This window comes from Carassius auratus, chromosome 8 (assembly GCF_003368295.1).
Source record: "Carassius auratus strain Wakin chromosome 8, ASM336829v1, whole genome shotgun sequence".
Classification (NCBI taxonomy): Eukaryota; Metazoa; Chordata; class Actinopteri; order Cypriniformes; family Cyprinidae; genus Carassius; species Carassius auratus.
Window position 1 is genome coordinate 20,094,704 of NC_039250.1, and position 6,952 is coordinate 20,101,655.

Sequence of the window (6,952 nt, forward strand, 5' to 3'; positions counted from 1 at the left end):
AACCCAGACTTTCACTGGAATTAATGTATTTATGGGGGAGATACAGACAAGAAACCTTAAGTGTGCCACATAAGGCAGCGTCCCAGTTTAGGGCAATTCACCCTAATGATGTGAACCCGCCATTTTTGCTAAAGAAATTAATAAAATGTAATTTCTCAATACAAGACCCTCATGTCTCATACATCATATTGTGCAAATTGTTGCTCAATATAAAATTATTGCTGATGAAATGGGGGAAATAAGTGGGGTGGGAGGTCAGAAGAGTCTTAAACCGAACATGCAGGGCAGTCAGACATAATCGTTGAGTCATACACAGGTTTATGCGATGGGAAATATAACACCTGTGATGTCAACATACTGGAATGAACCATCCAGCACGCGCTGCCGCTTTCTGATCTTTAATTATTTTTTCCTTAGTTTAACGTTTCTATTCGGAACCTCAGCAAACGTGCTGGTTTTCTGCGTTATTCTCAGAAGTTTTGCAGACAACGCGCTGCTGCTGAATTGATCCACTGTGGCTTTATTCAGATTCACTGGTGTTTTTATTGGTTTATTGGTTTTAATCGTGGGAGATTCTGTTGGACATTTGCCATATTGCATTCAGCAGTTAGTTCACTTTCTCTCTGTGCAGCTGTGTGCAGTTTCTGAAACTCGTGCTTATATTGGCAATCACCTTTCCCTTCAAGAAGAGGACAGAGAAATAGTGATATAGATATTGTGCATCTGTGTTTGTGGGATTTTCATCGCAGTTCTGTCTCTCTATGCGTGAAAGTCTAATTCTTTTTTAAATTTTAAATAATAAAAATAAAGACTAAAGTTTTGACCGTACTTTGGAAAGCATTTTCCTAGTTAGGACAGAGAGGCGTCTTCAGCAGTAATCCCTCAGGTCCTCTGTCACAGACCTGTGAGAAGCAGAATCAGTGCATCGCTGGGCGTTGGGTTTTCTGACCCCAGCGGCCCGTGAGCTGGGCAAGAAAAGGCTCGAGGTCTGCGTGGCGAAGTGATTTGGCTACAACATCATCATATTCACATCCACTGTTTATTATCCTCGCTGAACGTACAAGGAGTTTATACAGAATCACAAGAACTACGATTCTGGCTTTGCTACCGTTCGGACGTTCTAGCTTACTTCTCTGCGCTTTGCTTTTTATTTCTGTACTTTTCTCTGATTTTTCTAAGATTATTACTTCAGCAGATCAGCACAGTGCTCAAACAAAAGATTTTTGGCACAAACGCTAAAACTAAAAACATTGGGACTGGAATAATACTACAAAAAGAAGACTTTGTCTCCCAGTACTAACAGCTTATATTCCTGAGACGGGATAACAACTGCCTAAATTCAAACAGAAGAGAGAGAAAATGCCTCTTGTTGGATCTATTTGTTGCATGAACTGCTGCAAACTTCTACAAAGGATTGTGATTCTTGAAGCAGGCTGAAACGACCCAATTCCGATTTTTTTGCCAATGCGACCTGTATCTGATCTTTTCATGACAGTCTGAACGACACAGATCCGATCTTTTCAAATGTGACCCAGGCCACTTGGGTATGTGGTCCTGAATCCAATACGTATGCGATCTTTTGAAATGCGAACCCATACGTCATTGATACGCTACAAACGTCATAATTCTGCGTTGAAGTAGGCGAGAACGAGAAGTGCCACTCACATCAGTATCTCACCACTCCTGCCTGCGACTCCGCACCCACATGTTTCTCTGTACCGACGTTGCTAACACTGCTCCACAAAATGCCATGGCCAAAAAACTTATTTTTAATTTTCTTAAAACGAGAAGATTGTAATTGTGCTGGCTCTGATGGGAAAATAACTTTAATATTGCAAAAAGAGCTCCGCTGTTGACTACACTGTTGTTGACATCCATGTTTAATGTTAGCTACTTCCGCAAACAACGAGTGACGTCGTTCACCATTGAGTACTCTTCTGCGCATGCGGGTCACTTCTGGGTCATTTCACGTTCACACAGGAGATTCCAAAAGGTCGCATTTAATTGGAAATGTGAATGTCGAATTAAAAAAAAAAAATCGGAATTGAGCATTAAGGCCTGCAGTGTGAACGGAGCCAAAGTTACTTTCTGGACTTCCAAAACAGACAGAGCACTCAGCAGATCATCATCATGGACCCCCTCAGCATACAGCTGGTGAGTCCCATGAATCTTCTGAATCTCAACACTTTATACCAAGTGTAGAGGAACAAGCCAAAACTGGGAGCGAGACCCAAAGGAACACGAGACATCAGATTGTCACGAGTTTCTCGTATTGCTGCCATAGCTTCCTCTACCCCAGATTCGACTATGACAAGGCTTGTAAATACTGGTATTCTACCACCCCCTATACATCTTGAGAACAGATTTCAAGCATTTATGAATGCGGGTGAGGAACCCCCAAATGTGATTCAACATGGATCGGATCAGCCAACAGCTAACACCGCTACTAACAGGCTCTCAAGAACGAGCAGACAGTGGCATTCAGCTAAGAGCGCAGCCGAGCCCAGGACTCTGATAGTGGGTGACTCCGTTATCAGAAACATCCGTAGCAGGACTACAAAAACATGCTGCCTTCCTCAAGCAATGGTCTCTGATGTCAACAAGAAAATTAAGAACATTCTGATGAAGCACAGGACTGCAAATCGAATCATCATCCATGTGGGAAAGAATGATATTCGGAAAGAGCAGTCAGAACTCCTTAAGAAGGACTTTAGTGAACTCTTTAAAACACTTAGAAGACTCAAAGTTCAGTTGTTCATCAGTGGACCACTCCCAGCAAGGGGAACAAATATGACCTGCAGACTGCGCAATAAATACTCCTACAGCCTAGAAATACGCGGCTGTGCAAGTCTGAGTCGAGGGCTCCCCAATAAGGGCACTGGTTCCACGGAGCGATTCGGATAGCGCACTTAGCGGAAAAAAGCTTGTGGTATGTGTAAAAGTGCCCCCCTCCATAGGACAACGAGAGCTCGGCTATTATAGACAAATAGTCGTTGAGTTCGCATCGCCTGTGGGGGAAGGCTGAACAGATTATCTCGGTGAAACGGTTGAATTCGATGGTGAATTCGGAGAAGGAAAGTAATCGAGATGAAAGCGGTCGGAATCGGGGTGCGGCCCAGGCTTGCTGAAGGCCTGTTGCTGCGGCTTGATAGGTGTTGGGAGCTAGGCCTTGCAGCGGAGGATGGTGGGGTGCTTTGAGGTGTATTTCGAGGTACTCCTTACTTTTTTCCTTTCTTTGGGATTGGTGTTTTTTGAGAAGAAATTTTATTATTTAGAAAGTTTGTGTACAAGTCGTAAAGTTCGGACTTATTCAGCTTGCTTGAAAGTATCACGTCGGTTTTGGACAGGGTCTGCATTAGACTCGACACCGTCCTTTTCTCAATTGGCGGAATCGTAGACCTGGCCGAGCGGTAGGAGGACGCGGGGAAGTCAGCCGCAGTTCTTGCCGGAGGCGGCGAAAGTAGGCCTAGGCGTCTTGGGAGGCGAGTGGCTGCTCGCGTCGTACCGCGCCCGCGGGTTGGAGCCTGGGGTTCGATTTGGTTGTCACGCCGGGAAGGGGTGGCCTTGGAGTCGGCTGGCTGCAGTGATGGGGCTGGAGAAGAGCTAGATGGGTCTTCGGATGAGGAATCTCGGTTTTGGGACATATACGTGCGGACCAAAATGCTGATAAACTGTAAATGGATAGAGGTAAGTCAGCGATATTTATACTATTGGATTGATTACTTGATTATGGTCCACCTGTGTTGAGGCTAAGTATCTGATGCGCTCCTCCCGAATATTGTTAATAAAAACGTCATTTAAAAAACATTGCAAGAATTAGATGTTTTGTTTCCAGCCAAGACTTAGAGAAACTTGTTCATGCCTTTATCACCAGCAGGGTGGACTATTGTAATGGGCTCCTCACTGGCCTTAACAAAAAGACCATTAGACAGCTGCAGCTCATCCAGAACTCTGCTGCCAGGATTCTGACTAGAACCAGAAAATCTTAGCATATCACACCAGTCCTCAGGTCCTTACACTGGTTTCCAGTTACATTTAGGATTGATTTTAAAGTACTTTTACTTGTATATAAGTCACTAAATGACCTAGGACAGAAATATATTGCAGATATGTTCACTGAATATAAACCTAACAGAGCACTCAGATCACTAGGATCGAGTCCGTTAGAAATACCAAGGGTTCACACAAAACAAGGGGAGTCCTCCTTTAGTTACTATGCTGCCCGCAGTTGGAATCAGCTTCCAGAAGAGATCAGATGTGCTAAAACACTAGTCACATTTAAATCTAGACTCAAAACTCATCTGTTTAGCTGTGCATTTATTGAATGAGCACTGTGCTATGTTTGAACTGATTGCACTATATTTTCACTTAAAAAAAAAAAAATAAAATCACTTTATAACTGTTTTTAAATTCATTTTAAGTAAATGTTTTAATCATTTAAAAAGTTTTAAATTGCTACGAAATGTGCAATATAAATAAACTTGCCTTGCCTTACTTCCTTTTTTTTTCTCTCACGACAAAACTAGGCTTATTTTTATATGTTTTTATATGTTATTGTAGTGCGAAAGCACATTAATACAATACGTCAGCGTGAACCCCTCCGCTCGAGCACGTATTTCCTTTGCTAGCACAAAACCTGACGCGCCACTCAGATATATGCTGTTCTCGCCTGGAGAGATTGCGCGCACTTAAAACGTGTCTCCTCTCATTCAAACTAGGTCCTGTGCACGCTCAAATCATCGGGGTTCATGCGCTATAGATGTTAATTATTTTCCCACCTGAATTAAACGTTGTCAAAGGTTATCATTATGCACTTAGTCTCAAAACAGATTTGTGCAGGGCCTTTCCTTGTTTTTTTATTGTTGTATTTTAGTTTTAACATAAAATGGTTATTGTAGCTACTTTGTTTTACTATATCTCTCTGAGATATGCATCTCTCTGTAAAAATAGGCTGCTTTGTTAACCCTGTTTTAAAAGGTACTATAAATAAAGCTTTAACCAATCACACCTCCACAACTGACCAAGGCAAATGCTACGTGAAATATTATTGGCTGAGTGAACTGAACCTCTTTTGGCAGTCAAAGATGGATCTTAAATTTCTTTCAAGATTTATAAAATTTAGCAATGTTAATGAAATAGAAATGACCAGGAATTGGGTGCTTGGATGGTTTGTACATAACATGTACATAACATCCAACTGGTTGGTCTCTGAGCAGTTTATCTAAAAACAAAATAACCAAAACAATTTATATAAAACATCAATGTAATGTCATAACATGTCAGATAGATACCTCAAATTAATTTAAAATCATAGCAACAAATTCTCAGTTGGTATGTTGGCAATAATAAGTAGAAACTCCTCAAATCAAAACCAAATATATGTAAATGATGCAAGATATAACAATAAATGCTCTAATAGCTTTGCTGTTTAATTTTTTTTATACATTTTTAATCTGGTGTTTGTTTTCAGTTCTGATTTCCTTTAAAGAAAATCCACTTAATATTAGAAATACATTCAAAGGCACTTCAATGGCTACAGTGATATGATAGATATTTAACATTGTCTGCAAATGTATTAAACCCATATAATATAATGCAGTAATGTTTTGGCAAATACAAAAATTTCGTTATACTGTTATATTTGGTCTCCAAATCTTAAGTATAGGTTTAGGGAATAGTGCAATTTACCCCCCCCCCCCCAACTATATCAATCCAAGTACACAATATATATAGGCCTATATGACCACTTTAGTTTTGAGAATAATATGCTTTTTTGTTTGTTTAGATAAATTGTTCAGAAGGGTTTAAAGGTTAAATGTTATTTACAAAACATCCAAACACCTGATTCATTTCTAATATTATGACTAAGTAGTATTCAATTGTAAAGAAATTACATATTAAACTTTGAAATCTGATCTTAAAAATTTTTTTGAAAGCCTATTTTACAGAGAGATACATGTGCGAAAAAACTATAAAAATACAAGAGATTTAGTAAAACAAAGTAGCTAGCTACAATAACCATTTATGTTAAAACAAAAATACAACAATAAAAAAACCAAAGAAAGGCCATTTACACGCTGCTTCAACTCCACAAACTGACGTGAAATTCAGCCAAGTATGGTGACCCATACTCAGAATTCATGCTCTGCGTTTACCCATCCAAAGTGCACACACACACACACACACACACACACACACACAAACAAACAGTGAACACACACCCTGAGCAGTGGGCACCTGTAAACATGTTATTTTTTTGTGATACAGGTAATTCATTTGTAATGTTATAGTCGCATGTGTAAAATTAATATAGGCTATAATTGAATGTACATACTACTTATATCTTAAGCACCACATAATCTGACTACTTTGTCAACTTTATTCATTTTTAATATGTGTCACTTAAAAGGCAAGATAAATGAAACATGTAGGTTATAAATGGACAGATGACCCGAAAATGAAAATTTTATCATCAGCTCACCCCATGGATAAAATATTTAGAGAAATGCCTTCACTGTTTTTTTCCATGTAAGAATGTAGGTTAATGGTAATCAAAAAGGTATGGATACCAACATAATCTTCAAAATATCTTCTTTTTCCACAGAAAAAGGAAAGTCATACAGGTTTGGAGTGACATGAGGGTGTGTAAATGATGACAGAAAAGTCATTTTTGGGTGAAGTTTCTGATTCACAAGGCTTGGTAACTTTAAGAACACAATCATTTACATTTTAAGTAAACAAATATCAATCTTCTGTGAATCTATAAACTTTAAACTGCATTACAACATTTTTGTCAGCATATAAAGTAATTTAAACAGATTTAGATGAAAATATCAGTTGAATAAAGCCTAAGAGGTTTTCCTAATGGTTTTTCCTACCCATAGCGTAGGACCGGAATGGAGGGTAATTGTTAAAAATGTTTTTTTCCCCCTAAATAACAAAAAAATCTATC